Below are 21,017 nucleotides of genomic sequence, written 5' to 3'. Positions count from 1 at the left end.
TAGTCAGTTCCGTTGGGTGGGCCACATCGTCCACATGCCTGACACAAGACTCCCAAAACAAGCTTTCTAATCTGAGCTCCGTCAGTGCAAGAGGCTACCAGGAAGGCAGACGAAACGCTGCAAGGATGTCCTTAAAGCCTCCCTGAAAAAATGTGATATCTCCACTGATTTGTGGGAATCTCTTGCCCGAGACTGCCCAAAATGGAGAAGAAGCATCTGCGAAGGTGCCAGCCAGTTCGAACAATGTCGACATGCCCAGGCAGCGACCAAGTGCACACAGCAGAAGGAGTGTTCAGAAATTTGAGCATCCCATCCACTCGCCTCACCAAACACCACCTGTCTCACCTGTGGCAGAGTGTGTGGATCCAGAACTGGACTATTCAGTCACCTCAGGACCCGCAACCCTGGAGTGGAAGAAAGTCATCCTCATTCCCGAGGGACTGCCTAAGAAGACTGGGTAGCACTCTTGCCTCTGAGTCAGGAAGCTGTGGGTTCAGAATCCCACTTCAGAAATGTGAGCACCTAATCTCGGCAGGCACATGTCAGAGGTGCCAATTTTCAAATGAGATGTTAAACCAAGGCATTGTTTGTCTTATCAGGTGGCTGTAAAAGATCCTATAGCATTATTAATAGAAGAGCAGTAGAGCTTTCCTTGTTGGCCTGACCAATATTTATAGTCAACATCACTAAAAACAGAAAATATTGGGAATACTCAGCACCTCTGGCAGCATCGGTGGAGAGAGAAACAGAATTAACGAGCTCTGATGAAAAGTCACCGACCTGCAACGGTAACTTTATTTCTCTCTCTGCAGACCTGCTGAGCAGTTCTAGCACTTTCTGCTTTTATTTCAGATTTCCAGCATCTGCTGTATTTTGCTTTTGTGTCACTAAAGAGATTATCTGACCAGTTTTCTCATTGCTCTTTGTGGGATCTTCCTGAGTATAAATTGGCTGCCACACCTCCTACATTCCAACAGTTCAAAAAGTACTTAGTTGACTGTAAAGTGCTTTGGGAAGTTCTGAGGTCATGAATGCTGCTGTATAAATGCAAGTCTTTCTTCCTGTTTTTTCCTTCAGTGCTTAACCCCAAATCCTGAAACTTCCTCCCCAACAGCACGGTGGGTGGACCTACACCAGATGGGCTGCAGCGCTTCAAGAAGGTGGCTCACCACCACCTTCTCAAGGACAGTTAGGGATGGGCAATGATTACTAGCCTTGCAGCCATGTCTGCATCTCATCAGCAAATAAATGTAAAAAACCCTATGACTCTTCCCTCAAGTAGTTGAGGTTGAGATCTATCTAAAGGAATGAGCCTTGCTGGAGTTTACCTGTTCTTATATATGATTCCCTTTTAAATTATATCCCAAATCAAAAGAAGAAGGGAGAAATTTGATTGGCATGCAGTGAGCAAACCTATCCACTGTAAGGCAGAAGGTTATTAAAACATAACTCTTTGCCCAGATAGTGGTTAGAATGTAAAACTCGCTATCACACAGAGTAGTTGAGATGAATAGCATGTGTGCATTCAAAGGGAAGCTAGTTAAAGACCTGAGGGAGAAATAAATAGAAGGATATGCAGATAGGATGAGGTGAAGGAGGACAGGTAGAAGCTCGTGTGGAGCATAAACACCAGCCTGTTGGACCAAATGCCTTGTTTCTGTGCTGTAAATTCTAGGTAATTCTATGTAGCATTTTCTTCACACTAACTAGATAAAGCAGTGGTCTATATTAAAAGATCTCCTCCATAATTCTAATCTCCTTAAAGATGTTTATTTGAATGATTGCATGCTTTATTGGGTTGTTTAACAGACTGCAGACAGTACATTATACTATGAGAAAATTAGTAAACGCTCAGTGCTTGTGCAGTGAATATGACTGATTACCCTGCAGTGACTGCCCAAAAAGTATTAATGCCCAGTGGAAGAAGAATTCTATGTGTATGACTATTCCTTTAATAGTTTTAATTATGGTATCCAGTATTCTAAAAGGCCCCATCGATGGTCTGGATTTAATCACAGTGCTGGAAACATATTGGCTGGAGCTCAGACAGTCTCCACTTCACCACCCAGTGAACCAAGCATCAAGCACAAAGTGATCTCATTGCAAACAGTCAAAGTGCAAGTATTTTTAGCTGTGCACCACTACAGATCATTACCTGGCCAGATAGTCTGCACATCAACATGCAAAATTCACTCCGTTTCTCTTTTCACAGATGCCGCCTGACCTGCTGAGCATTTCCAATATTTTCTGCAGCATCTTCAGAATTTTGCTATTGTGTTCTGCACCTCCTGTTCATTAAGCAGTACACGGCCATGTTTTGCTCAGTTTCCTTTTTAAAACTTTTCTTGGCTCCTGTCCGAAAGCTGCTGCGTCAAGTCTGCTGCCCACAACCTGTCTAGCACCAAGTCCCGTTCACCCATCACTTCTGTGCTCGCTGTCCTACATTTGCTCTCAGTCCAGTCAATTCTGAGCATTGTTTTCAAATCCCTCTATGGCCTCACCCCTCCCTATCTTTACAACCTCCTCCAGCCCTACAACACTGTAAGAACTCCTCCAATTCTGGTCTCTTGCACATACCCAATTTCCTTCGCTGTACCCTTGGCAGTCCTTCTTTCAGCGGCCTAGACTCCAAACACTGGAATTCCCTCCCTAAACCTCTCCACTTCTCTCTTCCTTTAAGGTACTCCTTAAAACCTACTTCTTTGACCAAGCTTTTGATCACCTGTCCTAATATCTCCTGTGACTCAGGGTCAAATATTTGTGTGATATTGCTCCCATGACGTGCCTTGGGACATTTTACTACATTAAAGTTATTATGGAAATACAAGTTGTTGTTGTCTAATTCCATGGGCACAGACTATTCCTGGTGGTCTCTCACCCTAAATGAAAGGAAAAACCTTGATTTATGTATTACACATTTTAGAAAGGTTTCAAAGTGTTTCACTTACAGGGCACTCTGTTGAAATGCAATGCCACTTTTTTGTGGTAAATGTAATATATTTTACTGCAGAGGACGAACCCACAAACAGCATTGAGATGAATCACCAGTGACTCTGTTTCTGGTGATCTCAGTTGAAGGAAGAATGTTGGCTGGGACAGTGCGAGAATTCCCGATTCTTCTTCAAACATCTTCAATGTTTACTGGAACAGGTCGGCGTGACTCCGGATTAATGCCTCATCTGAAGGACGCTACCTCAGCCACTGCAGCACTTGGTCAGTGCTGTACTACGTTAGCAGTCCAGAACATTATGAGGATGGGGACACTGTGGAGCATCCGCGAGGCTGAGATCATCGTGGATAGCACATGCAGGGAGGTGGTCACACCGCAGGTAAAGACTTCTCAGGCAGAAAGGGAATGGGTGACTACCAGGCAGAGTAGAAGAACTAGGCAGGTAGTGCTGGAGTCCCCTGGGTCCATCTCCCTATCTAACAGATTTTCCACTTTGGATACTGTTGGGGGAGATAGTTTCTCAGGGGAATGCAGCAAGAGCCAAGTCAGTGGCACCACGGGTGGCTGAGCTGCACAGGAGGGGAGGAAAAGGAGTGGGAGAGCTATAGTGATAGGGGATTCTATTGTAAGGGGTACAGATAGGCATTTCGGTGGCCGCAAGCGTGACTCCAGGATGGTAGGTTGCCTCCCTGGTGCTAGGGTCAAGGATGTCACGGAGTAGCTGCAGGACATTCTGAAGGGGGAGGGTGAACAGTCAGAGGTCGTGGTTCACATTGGTACCAACGACATAGGTAGAAAGAGGGATGAGGCCCTGCAACAAGAATTTGGGAGCTAGGTAGCAGATTAAAAAGCAGGACCTCAAAGGTTGTAATCTCTGGATTACTCCCTGTGCCACGTGCTAGTGAATATAGGAATGGGAGGATAGAGCAAATGAATACGTGGCTAAGGAGATGGTGCAGGAGGGAGGGCTTTAGTTTCCTGGATCACTGGGTCTGTTTCTGGCAAAGGTGGGACCTATACAAGTTGGACATCCTTGCTGGGAGGTTTGCTAGTGCTGTTGGGGGGTGTTTAAACTAATTTGGCAGGCAGATGGGATACAGAGTGGAAGTACAGTAGGGGTGATGTACAGTCAAATATAGAAGAGAAACTGAGTCAGTCTAGAAGGCAGAGCAAGTATAGACCTGTTAAGGCACAAGCAAATAATGCAAGGCTGGATTGCATGTATTTTAATGCAAGGAGTGCTACTAGTAAGGCAGATGAACTGAGGGCATTGATTAACCACATGGGAATATGACATTATTGCTATCACAGAGACATGGTTGAGGGAAGGGCAGGACTTGCAGCTCAATATTCCAGGGTATAGAATCTTCAGGCGTGATTTATTTATTTTTATTTATTTAGAGATACAGCACTGAAACAGGCCCTTCGGCCCACCAAGTCTGTGCCGACCAACAGCCACCCATTTATACTAACCCTGCAGTAATCCCATATTCCCTACCACCTACCTACACTAGGGACAATTTACCTATCACCTGCAAGTCTCTGGCTGTGGGAGGAAACCGGAGCACCTGGCGAAAACCCACGCAGTCACAGGGAGAACTTGCAAACTCCGCACAGGCAGTACCCAGAATCGAACCTGGGTCCCTGGAGCTGTGGTACTAACCACTGTGCCGCCACTGTAATAGGGGAGGGTGTAAAAGAGGAGGTGGTATTGCACTATTGATCAAGGAGTCAATTACTGCAGCAAGGAGGGATGATATCTTAGAAGCTTCCTCAAATGAGGCCATATGGATAGAATTTAAAAACAATAAGGGGGCAAACACTTGGCTGGGAGTGTACTACAGGCCTCCAAATGGTCAGGAAGAGATAGTGGAGCATGTTTGTAGGCAAATCTCAAAGAGGTGTAAAAATAATAGGGTAATAATAGTAGGGGATTTAAACTTCCCCAATACCCTAGGAATACGCTAAGACCCTAGGAAGTACAGAGAGTCAGAGGGACCTTGGTGAACTTGTCCATAGATCACTGAAGGCAGCAGCACAGGTAGATAAGGTGTAACCTTAGCTGTTAATAAACCTTTTAGAGATCTTTAAGGAATTGGAATCCACGTACCTCATTGTATTGCTTAAGATAACACAAAGAACATATGGCACCGTGCTTTGCTTTAATTCAGTGTCCTTGGCGAAGCTTCAAATATCATCACCTTGTACAGTAGATATATCTTCTCCTCACTGTGTGTGGATGGGAAATGCCCCTCATGGTATAACAGCTGCCGTAACTTACTGCCTAGGTTTATACATGAAGAATGGTACATTTTCAGAACTTAGAGTTATAGAGTCATAGAGTTATACAGCAGAGAAGCAGGCCCTTCGGATGCCTCTGCATCTCAGAGAATTTGGACAGATGATGGCTTGGCAGAATTGTTAAGCACTCATCTGCCAAACATGATCTCTGCTGGTGACGGTAAACCCATATCTATAGGTGTAGCTCTGAGGTGTAGCATGGTAACATGAAAATCTTGTTTCATTTCCTACACTTCAGGATAAGTGATTTAACTGTGTGAACTATTCACTTGGCAAGACAATTACATCTCGGGTAATGTGGTGAGGACTTCACGTGGTTTATGCCCCATTTGACACACCTATCCCTGAAAGGTTTTCCCATATGCTGTGGCCCATTGTCAAAACAAATTTCTTCAGGTGCACCAAATAGACTGAATGTGTCTGCGACGACTGCACTTGAAGTGTCTTTTACCTGTCTGAAAATTGGAAATTTGGGGAAATAATCAGTCACTAAGATAAAGTCATCTCCATTCACAGCAAATAGACCAGTGGCAATTTTGGACCGAGAGACTGACGGAATCTCGTGAGGGTGTAAAGGTTCTTTAACCCTGTTGTGGCTGATGGCTCTGGCATGCCTCGCACATCCTCACTAACTTTTTGATGTCACCGTTGATCCCTGGCCAATAGACAGTGTCTTGTGCTAGTCGTCTCATTCGCGCTATGGCCACATGGCTTTGGTGAAGCTGGACAAGATGTCCTGTCGGAGAGCTTTGGGCACAATGACTTGTTTTCCTTTGAAGGTGATGCCTTGCGAGATACCGAGTTCATCTCAATAAGGCCAAGGGCATCTGAGGGTTTCCGGTCAACTCTTTTATCGTATCAGGCCAACCTTCTGTGAAGACCCTCCACAATGCCTTCAGTTGTGGGTCATTGGCTGTTTCTGATTGTAGTTGGTTACCTTTGTGCTCACCAAAATGCAATAAATCGATTTTGAGCGCATCTTCCACCTCGATGTCCATGCTGTCTACTTGTAGATCCAGTGGAACGTCTTCATTCTTGTTTGGGTTTGGCAATCTGCTCAGCGTATCCAAGGTGACCATTTTAGTACCTGGTTTGTAGCAGACGTCGAAGTTGTACCCCTGTACTTTCACTAAAAGTCGCCGTAGTCGAGGTGGAGTGCTTCTCAATGGTTTGCACCAGATCATCTCCAGTCGTTTATGATCGGTTTCCAAAGTGAACTGCTTACTGAACAGGTAGGTGGGGAACCTTGTCATCCCAGACACCAAAGCAAGTGTTGCACGCTGTATGTTTGAGTAATTGGATTGTGCTGAGCATAAATATTTGGACCTGAATGCAATTGATTTACCATCCTGCAGGATGCACACTCCAATCCCTTTCTGTGAGGCATCGACTTCCAGGATTACCTTCTTCCTTGGATCAAAGTACTGCAGGGTACAGGTTTCTGCTGACAGTGCTTTTTTGAGAGACTGAGGGTCCTCCTGACACACATATGGTACATCTTTTTTTAAGAGCTCTCTCGATGATAATGCTTTGTCAGAAAAATTTGCAATGTATGGTGCCAAAAAGTTGAAAAATCCAAGACATATCTGTAGATCTCCTTTGTCTTGTGGAGTAAGCATATACCTTACATATTCGAATTTGTCTGGGTCATGACAGATTCTGCAACTGGAATAGACGGAGCCAAAGAAATTGATCTGACTTACATTCACCGGGCACTTGTTGCTGTTAAGAATTAGCCCTTTGTGATGTGCTACTGCCATCAGTGAATGAAGATTTCAATCATGCTCTTCTTTGGTTTTGCCCATTACTGCAATATCATCGACAATGCTTATACATCAGGCATGTTTTCTATAATTCCATCCATATGCTGCTGAAACAGATCTTGACTGACAGATAAGCCAAATGGTAGTCTCTGGAAGCAGAATCTTCCAAATGTGGAAGCAATATCTTCCAAATAGTGTTCTGAAGGTGGTGACTTCTGAGATTCCTTAGCTAGGTGTACCGACCAATATCCATGTTTAGCATTCAACTTGGAGAAGAATTTGGCTCCTGTGAACTTAGGATTCAATTCCTCTAGTGTTGGAATCTTGTGGGGGCATCTCTTTAGGGAGAGTTTTCGACGCCTCGGATCTAGGCATACCCTGATTGCTCCATCCTTCTTTAGTACGCACGTACTTGAGCTGCACCAGTCTGTGATGATGCACTCGATGGATGATGCCCATTGCGTTCCATGTCATCCAGCTGATGCTTAAGTTTTTCTTGTATATGCACGCTGCACTTTCTGGGAGGGTCAATTGATGGAATTGCATCCTCTCTGAGGTGTAGTATGGCATCATCTTTGAAATCTCCTATGGCATGGAACCTGTGCGGATACATTTGTTGTAGGGCATGTACTGACTCAATGCGAGTACCCTTGGTCTCTTCTGCTGTATTTGGGTATCTTGGTGACCTCGTGGATAGTCACAAAGTTGAGGTCCTGCCAATGCTGGTCTGCTCGCGCCTACCAGGTTAAATATTTGTGGTTTCCATGCTGACTTGCCATAGCTGCATTGCATTGCTAGTGAGCCACTGTCAAGGCTGGGTGACCTATTGTATGCTGCTAACTTTGCAATTGTCGATTGTATCATTAATTTCCAATGACCCCGGTACATATCCTTCAGGATTTGGACTTGTAGGATATTTACATGAACTCTGGTGTCAATCTTATTCCTGAGTGTGTGTTTGCCAACTTTCTTTGGGCACATGATGTTAATAGCTGCAAAAGCTTCCAGTTGTTTGACTTCATCAACACAATGTGTCAGGTTCACAATGTGAAATATTTGCTTGTCTTCTGGCTGAGAATCGCTCCACTCTGAGCTTTGTCTTGGCCTATTTCGCATGGTATCAGCTTGCATTTACGCAGGTTGCTAGCACTCTCCTTGCTGCTGTTGCCCTGTTACCGCACCTGTCTTCTGTTTGTCTGTGTCCTGTTGTAACTCCTGGCTGTGTTTTTGGAGCTAGATTTCTTGCATAGGCTGGCCCAGTGTCTTTTTGCACTGCACGCCTTGCACAGATCTTGAAATGCTGGACAACTTTGCAGTGAGTGGGACAAACCACACTTACCACACAGCTTGCTTGCTTTTTGGAACCTGGTTATCATGCTGATACTGTCGGCTGCATCTAGTGCTTGCACATGCTGTTGTCCAGATACAATAGCTTTGTATTTCCTGCCATCTTCTAGTAGCGCATCAATGCTGTGACCTTTCTTTTCCCCAAGAGGTCTTTTTGAAATGCTTCAATAGGTGTTGAAACAATCACCAGCTCCATTATTCACTCCAACAGCTCAGTTTCTGAGAAGTCACATTCGTTCATAGGATTGTAGGATCATAGAAAATAGGAGTAGCATTAGGCCATTCGGCCTGTCGAGCCTGCTCCGCCATTCAAATAGATCATGGCTGATCATCTACCGCTACGTCATTTTTCCCCACTAACCCCATATCCCTTGATGTTGTTAGTATTCAGAAATGTATCGATTTCTGTCATTAACATGCTCAATGATTGAGTTTCCACAGCCCTCTGGGGTAGTGAAATTCCTCTGATTCACCACTCTCTGAGTAAAGAATTTCCTCCTCATCTCAGTCTTAAATGGCCTTCCCCTTATTCTGAAACTGTTTTACTTTGTTCTAGACTCACCAGCCAGAGGAACATCCTATCCACATCTACCCAGTCTCGCCCTGTTAAAATTTGTAAGTTTCAATGCGATCACCTCTCATTCTTCGAAACTCTAGAGAATACAGGCCCAGTTTCTGCAATCTCTCCTCATAAGACAATCCCACCATCATTGCCCTTACTACAGCATCTACAGATGAATTGATCTATTGATTCCTGCGGCCATTGCCTCTGGGATATCAATTCCAGGCGATGAGTTCTAAAATTCACTCTTACCCAAAGCTGATCTTATTGCACTTTCCATATCAGTGCAAGATCTTTCTGGTCCTCTTCAGATGAGCCAGAGGTATCGATTCTGTATAACCCCTCATTTCCAACTGCTTTCAGTATTTTCACAGCCTGCTTCACTGGTTCTACAACCACTTGGTCTGTGAACCATAACTGCATTCATTGTTTAAAACGTTTGATCTCAGATAGGATACGAATGGCCTTCCAGTGCATGCTGGGAAATTTGATATCCATCTTTCTGCTGTTCTTTTGCTTTCTGCTCTGCATTTAACCTTGTTCAGCTCTGTGTGTGCCTGCAGCACTGTACAGATTCTAACTTTTCTATTTGTGGTTTGAAACTGTTTTAAAATTTGTTCTATGAACTCTGCACTGTTTAAGAAATTCTCTTTTATTTAGATTAGCTGCTTTGATGGAGAGTAACAGGTGCTTGACAGAGTTCTGTTTATTTTGCTTTCAGCACTTCAGCTTGTATGTTTACACAGTTGTTCAATAGCAGTACAAGGGATTTTCCCTTTGCTTTTTTTTGCTAGAGCTTGTTTATCTTCTTCACGCTTGAGTGGTTTAATGATTTTTCAGCTTGACTGCTTCAATGGATACTCTGCAGTGTTCGGGGTTTCCTGCACTTTCCTTTTCGGATGCCTCCTGTAGTAGTGCCGACCTTGATCAGCCTGAGAGAAGAATTTGTTTTTTCCTGTTTTATTTCTCTCTCCCACGGAGCTTTTAAAAGATCAATTTTTTTTTTAAACTGGGATTCCTCGACCATTGGCACAATGACTCACTGGATTGCAGAAATGTATTTGCAGCCAGTCGTTCAGTGCCCTGTCTCCCACAACTGGAGTTAAGTTTTTTCTTCTTTCTACTGTTTGAGCCAGTATTTCTGTCACTCTTTTCAGATACCTGTTTTAAAGTTTCTTCACTTGTTTGCTGTTTTGTCCATGGTCTTCAAGGTTAATGCTTGTCATTTCACTGCAGCTACCACCATGTTCTTTGTGTTGGCTTAAGCAATACAATGAGGTACGTGGATTCCAATTCCCTGAAGATCTCTAAAAGGTTTATTAACGGCTAAACTAGTATATACAATACAAAGCAAACTATATACAGAACATTTGTCTAGGATGTTACAGTTGCAGAGTGATGAAGGTTTCTAGTCACATGACTACATCCTGGTGCTTAGCTCATTAACATACAGAGTTCTTAAAGGAACATCACTGTTAAGGTGATCATACAACACACAGTAAAGGATTCTGCTACTGAATTACCTTTCCATAGCAGCAGTAGCATAAAGTCAGCCTTGGCTCTAATAACAGCATTCTTGCCTTTGCATATGAAGCTTGTGGGTTCAAGACCCACTCTAGGGACTTGAGCACATAATCTAGGCACATGCTTCAGTGTTGCATTGTCAAAGGTGCTGCCTTTTGGATGAGATGTTAATTTGAGGCCCAGTCTGCTCTCTAAAATATCCAATGGCACTATTTCAAAGCAGAGCAGGGTAGTTCTCCCTGACATCCTGAATGATACTTTTCCCTCGACCTCTGGAAATTATCTGGTCATTACCTCATTGCTGTTTAAGGAACTTCCTGTGTGCAAATTGACTGCTGCATTTCCTACATTCCAACAGTGACTGCAGTTCAAAAAAATGGACTTTATTGAATGTAAAGAATTTGAGATAGCCTGAGGCCTTGAAAGGCACTACATAAACGCAAGTCTTGGTTTATCAAGAAATCACTTAAGAATGAGATTACATGGTGGAAATTTTATCTTTCTCGGTCTTTCTTCTCCTCCTGTCCCAGAAATATTGGCACCTGTTGAGACTGCAGTTCCATAACTAACTGTTAAGACAGAGGCAGGAGTAATGCACTGTCAATTCAATCCCATTACTCCTCAAGTCACAGCATTAACCAAATTAATCACTTTATTAACCCCACAGAATAAAACGCACCAAACCGGGTAACTTTAAACAACAACAAATTAACTATTTATTAATAAACTAAATGTTAAACAATACTTAGATAAATCTATGTCTGAAATGACTTTATAACTTTTTATTCCTCCTAATTCTCATGCATACACACATACATTCAAAAACCAATGGTTAACCGGTTCTAAAATGATGTTTTCAAATTTAGAGCTGTTTCTTAGGAATAATAAAATAACCGGGTTGTAAGTCCTGGTTGGTTACTTTCCTGGATCAGTGAGGTGGCCCAGAGTCAAATAGTCAGATGCCACTTGAAGTCTCTAGGCAGGCTGATGAACAGTCTGTAATGGATAGGCATTCAGGGCACTTTGGCTGCAGTAGGCATCACACAGGTCTTTCAACAAGAAGTATAACAACAGATCTACTAAAATTTGGAATTATAGCATCATAGTGTTATACAGCACAGAAACAGCCCCTTCGGCCCATCCTGACTGTGCCGGCCATCAAGCACCTATCTATTCTAATCCCATTTTCCAGCACTTGGCCCGTAGCCTTGTATGCTATGGCGTTTCAAGTGCTCATCTAAATACTTCTTAAATGTTGTGAGGGTTCCTGCCTCTACCACCTCTAAAGGCAGTGCATTCCAGATTCCAACCACCCTCTGGGTGAAAAAATTCTTCCTCAAATCCCCTCTAAACTTCCTGCCCCTGACCTTAAATCTATGCCCCCTGGTTATTGACCCTTCCGTTAAGGGAAAACGTTTCTTCCTATCTAACCTATCAATGCCCCTCATAATTTTGTATACCTCAATTATGTCCCCACCTCAGCCTTCTCTGCTCTAAGGAAAACAACCCTAGCCTTTTCAGTCTCTCTTCATAGCTCAAATGTTCCAGCCCAGGCAACACCCTGGTGAATCTCCCCTGCACCCTCTCCAGGGCAATCGCATCCTTCCTATAGTGTGGTGCCCAGAACTGTACACAGTACTCCAGCTGTGGCCTAACTAGCATTTTATACAGCTCCATTATAACTTCCCTGCTCTTATATTCTATACCTCGGCATATAAAGGCAAGTATTCCATATGCCTTCCTAACCACCTTATCTACCTGTGATGCTGCCTTCAGTGATCTATGGACAAGTACATCAAGGTCCTTCTGACCCTCTGTACTTCCTAGCGTCCTACCATCCATTGTATATTCCCTTGCCTTGTTAGTCCTCCCAAAATGCATCACCACACACTTCTTAGGATTAAATTCCATTTTCCACTGCACCGCCCATCTTACCAGCCCATCTATATTATCCTGTAATCTAAGGCTTTCCTCCTCACTATTTACGATACAACCAATTTTTGCGTCATCTGTGAACTTACTGATCATATCTCCTATATTCATGTCTAAATCATTAATGTACACTACAAACAGCAAGGGTCCCAGCACCGATCCCTGTGGTACACCACTGGTCACAGGCTTCCACTCACAAAAGCAAACCATGACCATCACCCTCTGCCTCCTGTCACTAAGCCAATTTTGGATCCAATTTGCTGAATTGCCCTGGATCCCATGGGCTCTTACCTTCTTAACCAATCTCCCATGCGGGACCTTATCAAAAGCCTTACTGAAGTCCATGCAGACTACATCAACTGCTTTACCCTCACCTACACATTAGCAGTCTATCAGCAGAAACTGAGTTTCCAGAACTCCCAGAGACACAAAAGACAACAGAAAGTCACTTCTGAGGCAGAGACTTCTTAGAGATGGGAGTAAAAAGGAATTGGCTACCCCCAATAATGCAAAGATTCCTTTCCAGGGGTCTGTTCCTCCTTAGGTGAAACACAGCCTGTAGGACAATGTAGATTTTCTGCTGAGGGAGACAAATCCTTCCTTCAAGGAGACCATGATTTGCTGGTCTGCCAGATCAACCCGATTCTAGCCAGTCTTCACACACAGTTAAACTGATACAATACAGCATGTGACTGCATCTCTCTTGCTGTTGCTTAGGAACAGGCTTGTAGCTTGCACACACTGTTCCCAAGAATATAAAAAACTTATTTCAGTCTTAAAGGCATACAGACAGCCCTTAGCTTTTAAACAGAAAAAAAGACTTCCATGACACCTCCACCCTTGGCAAAATGACACACTATTCTCGAAATGCATTTCATTACAATACAAATCAGAAACTGAAAAGACACTCAAAAGTATTTTCAAATTCATGCCCCCATTCACTCCACTGGTAATCCATAGCAGTTTTCTTTGTACCATCGTTATTTATGTAACATAAGAAGGTTAAATTCATGACAAAGCTTCAGCGATAACATTGTTCTTCCCTGAAATATGTACAATCTTCAAATTATAAGGCTGCAACAACAAACTCCATCTGAATATTCTAGCATTTTGGCTTTTAAATTTTTCCACAAACGTTAATGGGTTATGGTCAGTCCATATCAGTGTTTTTTTGTGGTCTTGGCGGACATATACTTCGAAATGTTTAAGAGCCAGCATTAGTCCTAACGTCCCTTTTTCCACAATGGAATACTTTTTTTGGTGGCAATTTAGTTTTCTTGAAAAGTACCCTATTGGGTTTTTCTATGCCCAATTCGTCATCCTGCAATAAGATTGCACTAACCCCCAGATCGCTAGCATCATTCACTATCTTGAAGGGTTTAGCAAAATTTGGAGCAGCCAACACTGGTTCATTAGTTAAGATTGCCTTTAACTTTTCAAAAGCTGCCTGGCATTCATCTGACCATATTATTTTGATTATCTTTTTTTGTAGCAAATCGGTTGATGGAGCAGCTACAGCACTACAATTCCGCACAAACCTCCTGTAGAAACAGCACATTCCTAAAAATCACATGATTTCACATTTAGTTTTAGGAATATGGAACTCCACTGAAGCTTGTACTTTTGCTGTTCTTGGCAATAATTGTTCTTGCCCCACTATGTATCCGAGGTAAGTTAGTTTTGCTTTTCCAAATTTTCTTTTTGCCAGATTTACCACTAAGTCCACTGCTTGCAGTTTTTAAAATAGAGTTTCTAGCTGGTTTATGTGTTCATTCCAAGTGTTGCTGTATATTAGTACATCATCAAGATACTCTACACATTTGGGAACACTGGCTACCACCTGATCCATTAATCTTTGAAAAGTGGCTAGGGCATTTTTCAGTCTGAATGGCTTCATACGGCACTGATAAAGACTGTCTGGGGTGACAAAAGCTGATATTTCTTTAGTTCGAGGAGTCAAACGAACTTTCCAGTATCCTTTTAACAAGTTAATCTTCGTAAGGAACCTAGCACTGCCCATTCTATCAATACAGTTTTCTAAGCAAGGAATTGGGTAGGAATCTGCCTTCATCACGGCATTGACTTTTCTGTAGTCTTTGCAAAGTCGGGTTGACCCGTCAGGTTTAGGCACTAAGACTATTGGTGAACTCCAGCTGCTTTGTCTAGGTTCAATTAAGTTGTTTTCCAGCATATACTGGATTTTTGCTTTTACTTGGGCCTATTTGTCTGGACTTAAGCAGCAAGGATGTTGTTTTAAAGGAACAGATTCCCCTATATCCAAATCATGTCCGGCTAAGGTCGTACATCCTGGCTTATCCCTACAGACTCTTTTAAATGTTGTGAAAAGACTGGTTAGGTCTTCACGCTGCTTTGCATCTAAGTACAAAAGCATGTTGTCCAATTTTCCAAGCCATTCTGTATTCACTAACCAGAGAGTTGGAGATTCAATCTTAGAATTGTCTAGGCCTCCTTCTGCCTCATCATCACTATTCTTTTCCTTCTCAACAGTCCCAATTATCTGACCTACCTGTACTGGCTTATCCTCCTCCCTGCAGTAATATTGCTTTAACATATTTATATGACACAACTGATTCTTCTTCTGGTGATCAGGGGCGTCAATCAAGTAATCTACCTTACCCACTCTTTTGATCACTTTATATGGGCCACAGAACGGTGCTTTTAATGGTTCTCCCTGTAATGGTAACAACACTAATACTTCATCCCCTGGTTGAAAATTGTGAATCTTTGCATTCTTGTTGGACAATTTCTTCATATTGGCTTTGGAATGTTCCTGAGACACACCGCAAGCTTTCGTGAGTCTTTCCTGGAACACAGATACATAATCTAGTATCGAAGATTCATTCCTTTGTTCTAAGAATCTGTCTTTGATGAGTTTTAGAGGACCTCTTACTTCATGTCCGTAAATCAATTTGAAAGGACTAAAACCTGCAGACTCATTCGATGAATCTCCGGTGGCAAATAAAATAAAGTCTAGCCCTTTATCCCAGTCATGTGGATATTCATGACAGTATGCCCTAATTATTGTTTTGAGAGTTTGATGGCACCTCTCCAAAGCTCCCTGTGTCTGTGGGTGATATACTAAAGATTTCAACTGCCTGATACCAAATTGCCCATGACTTCTTGAAATATCTTAGACATGAAATTAGAACCTTGATCCAATTGACCTTCAAGTGGTAATCCATATCTCGTAAAGAATTGGGTTAACTTTTCTACTGCTATTTTAGCAGTAATTGTCCTCAAAGGAATGGCCTCTGGAAATCGAGTAGCCATATCCATGATAGTATGTACTGATGTCTCGCTTTTGTTTTGGCAAGGGTCCTACACAGTCTACTAATACCCTGCTAAATGATTCCTCCATCACTGGTATGGGAATTAGTGGTGCTAGTTTTATGGTAGGTTGCAATTTTCCTACCATTTACTCCACAGGTCAGAGCATATTATTAAAGTTTCTGACCTACCCAAAAATTAGCCAAATTAATCACCTTATTAACCCCCCCAGAATAAAATGCACCAAACCAAGTATCTTTAAACAACAACAAATTAACTATTTATTAATAAACTAAATCTTAAACAATACTGAGATAAATCTATATCTGAAATGACTTTATAACTTTTTATTCCTCCTAATCCTCGCACGCATACATTCAAAAACCAATGGTTAACCGGTTCTAAAATGACAACTTTAAATTTAGAGCTGTTTCTTAGGAATAATAAAACAACTGGTTGGTTACCTTCCCAGGTCAGTGAGGTGTCCCAGGTGTCCTAGTATGTAGAAATAGTCAGATGCCACTCGAAGTCTCCAGGCAAGTTGATGAACAGTCTGTCATGGATAAGTGTTCAAGGCACTTTGGCTGCAGTAGGCGTCACACAGATCTTTCAACAAGGAGTATCACAACAAATCTATTTAGATTTTGAATTGGTAGTCTATCAGTAGAAGCTTTACTGAGTTTCCAGAACTCCCAGAAACACAAAAGACAACAGAAAGTCATTCCTGAGGCAGAGACTTCATAGAGACTGGAGTAAAAAGAATTTGCTACTTCCAATAATGCAAAGATTCCTTTCCAGGGGTCTTTTCCTCTTTAGACAAAACACACTCTGCAAGCCAATGTAGATTTTCTGCTGAGAGAGAAAAATCCTTCCTTCGAGGTGAGCATGCTTCTCTGGTCTGCCAGATCAAACCGGTTCAGCCAGTCTTTACACACAGTTAAACTGATACAATACGGCATGTGACCGCATCTCTCTTGCTGTTGCTTAGGAACAGGCTTATTGCTCACACGCACTGTTCCCAGAGAATATAAAAACTTCTCTCAGTCTTAAAGGCACAGAGAGAAAAAACACTTCCATGACATAAGTTACTTGTTTCTTTGTGGGAGAGTTTGGACAGTGGCTGTTTCCATGGATGGGAATCAGAGTCAAATCATCCTGTCCTCACCAGGTATTCACAATCGTGCGGTTTCCACCAGGATTCACTGGATTTGTTTACATAAGAACATAAGAACTAAGAGCAGGAGAAGGCAATTCAGCCCCTCGAGCCTGCTCTGCCATTCAATACGATCACGGCTGATCTCATCTCGGCCTCAACTCCACTTTCCTGCCCATTCTCCATAACCCTTCAACCCATTTCTAATTAAAAATCTGTCTCTCTCCTCCTTAAATTTACCCAATGTCCCGGCATCCACCACACTCTGGGGTAGTGAATTCCACGGATTCACGACACTTTGAGAGAAGTAATTTCTCCTCATCTCTGTTTTAAATCTGTTACCCCTTATTCTAAAACTATGACCTCTCGTTCTAGATTGCCCCACAAGAGGAACCATCCTCTCTATGTCTTTGTCAATCCCCTTAATCATCGTATATACCTCAATTAGATCTCCTCTCATTCTTTTAAACTCCAGAGAGTAAAGGCCTAAACTGCTCAATCTCTTTTCATAAGACACACCACCTCATCTATGGAATCAATCTTACTGTCAAGCTTCACTAACACACAATCTTAAAAGCTTTAATAAACAGTCTGGAGGCAAGGTGTATGTGAGATTATGATATATTTCCTAACGATAGATAGTGTTTTTACTGGGTTTATGCAAGTGGCAGATTAAGAATTCAAACATAAAATCAGGATGAATGGCCTCTTGAAAGTCAAGGAAATAAACAAAAGGCAACCTCTGAGAAACAACAAAGTAACCATGGGAACACAGTGAGAATGGAAAAGTATTAATCCATATTAAACCGTAGAAAAACATTATTAATTTTATTAACTGCTACAGTGAATGTTAGAAATTTGTTCATTTGTTATTTTTTGTTCCTTTTCTCAAAGTGAGTATTTTGATTCAAAAGCAAGCTCCACTACAGATTGATAGAACATAGCTTCCTGCAGTGAGTCCCCAGTTGTTACAACACTGTGTGAGGAAGTTGCTGATTGGAGGAGAGGTAATCTGTCAAAGGAACAGGAGTAAGTCATTCAGCCCCTCGAGTCTGTCCCACCATTTAACTAGATCATGGCTGATCTGCATCTCAACTCCATTTACTCTCTCTGGTTCCACTCCCCTCAATGCCCATACCTCACAAAATCTATCAATCTCAGTTGAGAAATTTTCAACTGATCAGAGGAAGGAAGAGAGCTGAGAGGGTGAAATAACAAACACATGGACTTCTGTCGACATTTTATATAATGTCAGATAGACAGGGTAAATCTGAATCAAATGTCTTAAGGCAGATATGCCTCTGGGGTATCTGTGTGAGGATCCCTTTGTTCTGAACAATGTAAATGGCCGACGCTGCCTGCACTGTAAATCCATTCATCAATTCAGTTCAATTCATGTCAGTCAACTCAAAATACCATCCATTGTTTCTGTCCACGGGTTCTCCACATATCCACTTTAGTGAACATGTCTTAGTAATAGCTGAGAATGAGCTGGAAATATATGAGCATATGCAAGATGATACAAATCTCCAGGACCATTAACTCATTGTTTCCTACAGTCTTTAACTAGGTCCTTCACAATTTAAGTCCAAAGACACACTTATTGTCAAATGCTTTGTTCAGCCTGCTATTTGTCTAGCTAGTTTTGTATAAAGGCTGAATGATAGGCCCATGAGAGACCATCTCAAGTTTATACCATCAGGGATTGTGTATCCAATAATATATTGGGAACAGCTGCAGGAATTATTGACATTTGTTTTTAAGTAGTGAATCCAATTTGTATTAATTTAGGCTTGCATTTTCTACTGATTTTATCTTGCCAGTATTTCTGTTTCTGTACATAATTTTACCCGTAAATAAATTTGAAATAGTCTTAACCCTTACATAATAATCTAGTGGTGTAATATCTCCCTGCTGTCTGAGGCGACGTGAGAACATGATGGACACTCCACGTGTCTGTCAGTAAGCAATTTATCACAATGGAGGTTTAATTGTGGGTCACGGCTACAGTAACACAGACATTACAAAGTAAAACAATACAGATTTTTGTTTAAAAGAGATCCAGCTGCTTATGGGAACTGAAATCTAGTGATCAATGCAGGGTAAAGTGCTCAGCAAAAGCACAAACTGTACCAGTTTTGCCTAACAGTAAGAATGTACTGCCTGCTGTAAATACTACGGTTCAATTTTTAAAAACAGAATAGAAATTGTAAATTTAGAAGTAATCATCACCAGTGCCCACATCTAACATGATGAGAAGGGATCAGGCATGATCTCATTAAATGGCAGGACAGGCTTGAGGCATAGAATGACCTACTCCTGTTCCTATGTTCCTTTGTTCCAGTGAGCGGATTCAGTATTTTGGATTTTTTTTTTTTGGTGTTTAGAAATAATTTATTTTCTGCTTAAATTTCTAAAGTGTGCCGTTAGCCTGGGGTCTCATTGAATAGTTTATGGGTTAAAGTTCTAGGAGTCACATCACATCTCAAGGACAGTTTTTCCAATGGAGGCTCACATTCCCAGAGGCACTGAAACAAGTGGACAAAACCATAAGGATTCAACATCTTGGACAGTCCATCGGAGTTCCTTTAATATTTCAGACCTTGGTATATTTTTCAGAATCCTTGAACATTATTTCATGCTAGCTCATTGCCCCAGTTCCATTGCCAATCTCTACTTAATCACTGTCATGATCCATCCCTTAAGATGCCGTAAGGCTGTCATGTGATGAAGCAAAACCTTCCTCTGTTCTTGAAATCGACCTATATCTATGGTTGTCCTTGCCTTAGATTGAGGGCAGGGTGACATTTTCCGTCACAACCAAGACTCGGGCCTAAAGATCTCATTCATTCTGAGAGACAGCCATCCCCTTCACCCCCAGGGGCTATTAGCTTAGATCGACCTGCATGCGATGTTCTGTGACATGATCTTGTGAGGACTGCCAATCCGTCAGGGAAAGCACCCCATTATTAAAAGTGTCCCAATTTCAGAGAAATGGAATTTAGTTCAGAATTGCTGGAAGGCTCAGGCATCTCTGAAGGAAATTGTACTTAAAGGCCCAAGATTTATGAGCAGCTGATTCGTTTTTTCTAAATAGATCTATTTATTCTTGAATGATTTTTTTTGTGGTTATCAGGGTGAAGGATGTCAGTGCCGTAGAAATGGAACATTTTTTCACTTCTTGCATTCTATTTCAGCACCAAGCAATTATGAGTTTGATTCAAAATTAAACTCTCACAGCACTGTTCCAATAAGCAACTCTCAGGGCAGGTACAGCATGGGCTGGATGCAGAGTAAAGCTCCCTCTGCACTGTCCCATCAAACACTCCAGGGTTGGTACAGCATGGGGGTTGGATACAGAGTAAAGTTCCCTCTACACTGTCCCATCAAACACTTTCAGGGCAGGTACAGCACAGGTTGGATACAGAGTAAAGTTCCCTCTGTACTGTCCCATCAAACACTCCAGCGTCGGTACAGCATGGGGGTTGGATACAGAGTAAAGTTCCCTCTGTACTGTCCCATCAAACACTCTAGGGTCGGTACAGCATGGAGGTTGGATACAGAGTAAAGTTCCCTCTACACTGTCCCATCAAACACTCTCAGGGCAGGTACAGCACAGGTTGGATACAGAGTAAAGTTCCCTCTGTACTGTCCCATCAAACACTCCAGGGTCGGTACAGCATTGGGGTTGGATACAGAGTAAAGTTCCCTCTTCCATGTCCCATCAAACACTCTCAGGGCAGGTACAGCACAGGTTGGATATAAGCTCCCTCTTCACTATCCCTTTCAAACACTCCCAGGACAGGTACAGCACGGGGTTAGATACAGAGTAAAGCTCCCTATACACTATCCCATCAAACACTCGCAGGACAAATACAGCATGGGTTAGATAAAACAAAAGGTTGGATACAGAGTAAAGTTCCCTCTGTACTGTTCCATCAAACACTCCAGGGTTGTTACAGCATGGGGTTGGATACAGAGTAAAGTTCCGTCTACACTGTCCCATCAAAGACTCTCAGGTCAAGTACAGTATGGATTAGATACAGAATAATTTCTCTGCACTGTCCCATCAGCACTCGCAGGTCAGATACAGAACCGACCAGAAGCAGGGGTAGAAATTGGACTGCATTATGCCCATTTTCCAATTTTGTCAAGCTAATGTCTGAAATATGCCCAATCTCATATTAAATCAGGCAA

The sequence above is a fragment of the Heterodontus francisci genome, chromosome 32, assembly GCF_036365525.1.
Source record: "Heterodontus francisci isolate sHetFra1 chromosome 32, sHetFra1.hap1, whole genome shotgun sequence".
NCBI lineage: Eukaryota > Metazoa > Chordata > Chondrichthyes > Heterodontiformes > Heterodontidae > Heterodontus > Heterodontus francisci.
This window is presented reverse-complemented; position numbering follows the sequence as displayed.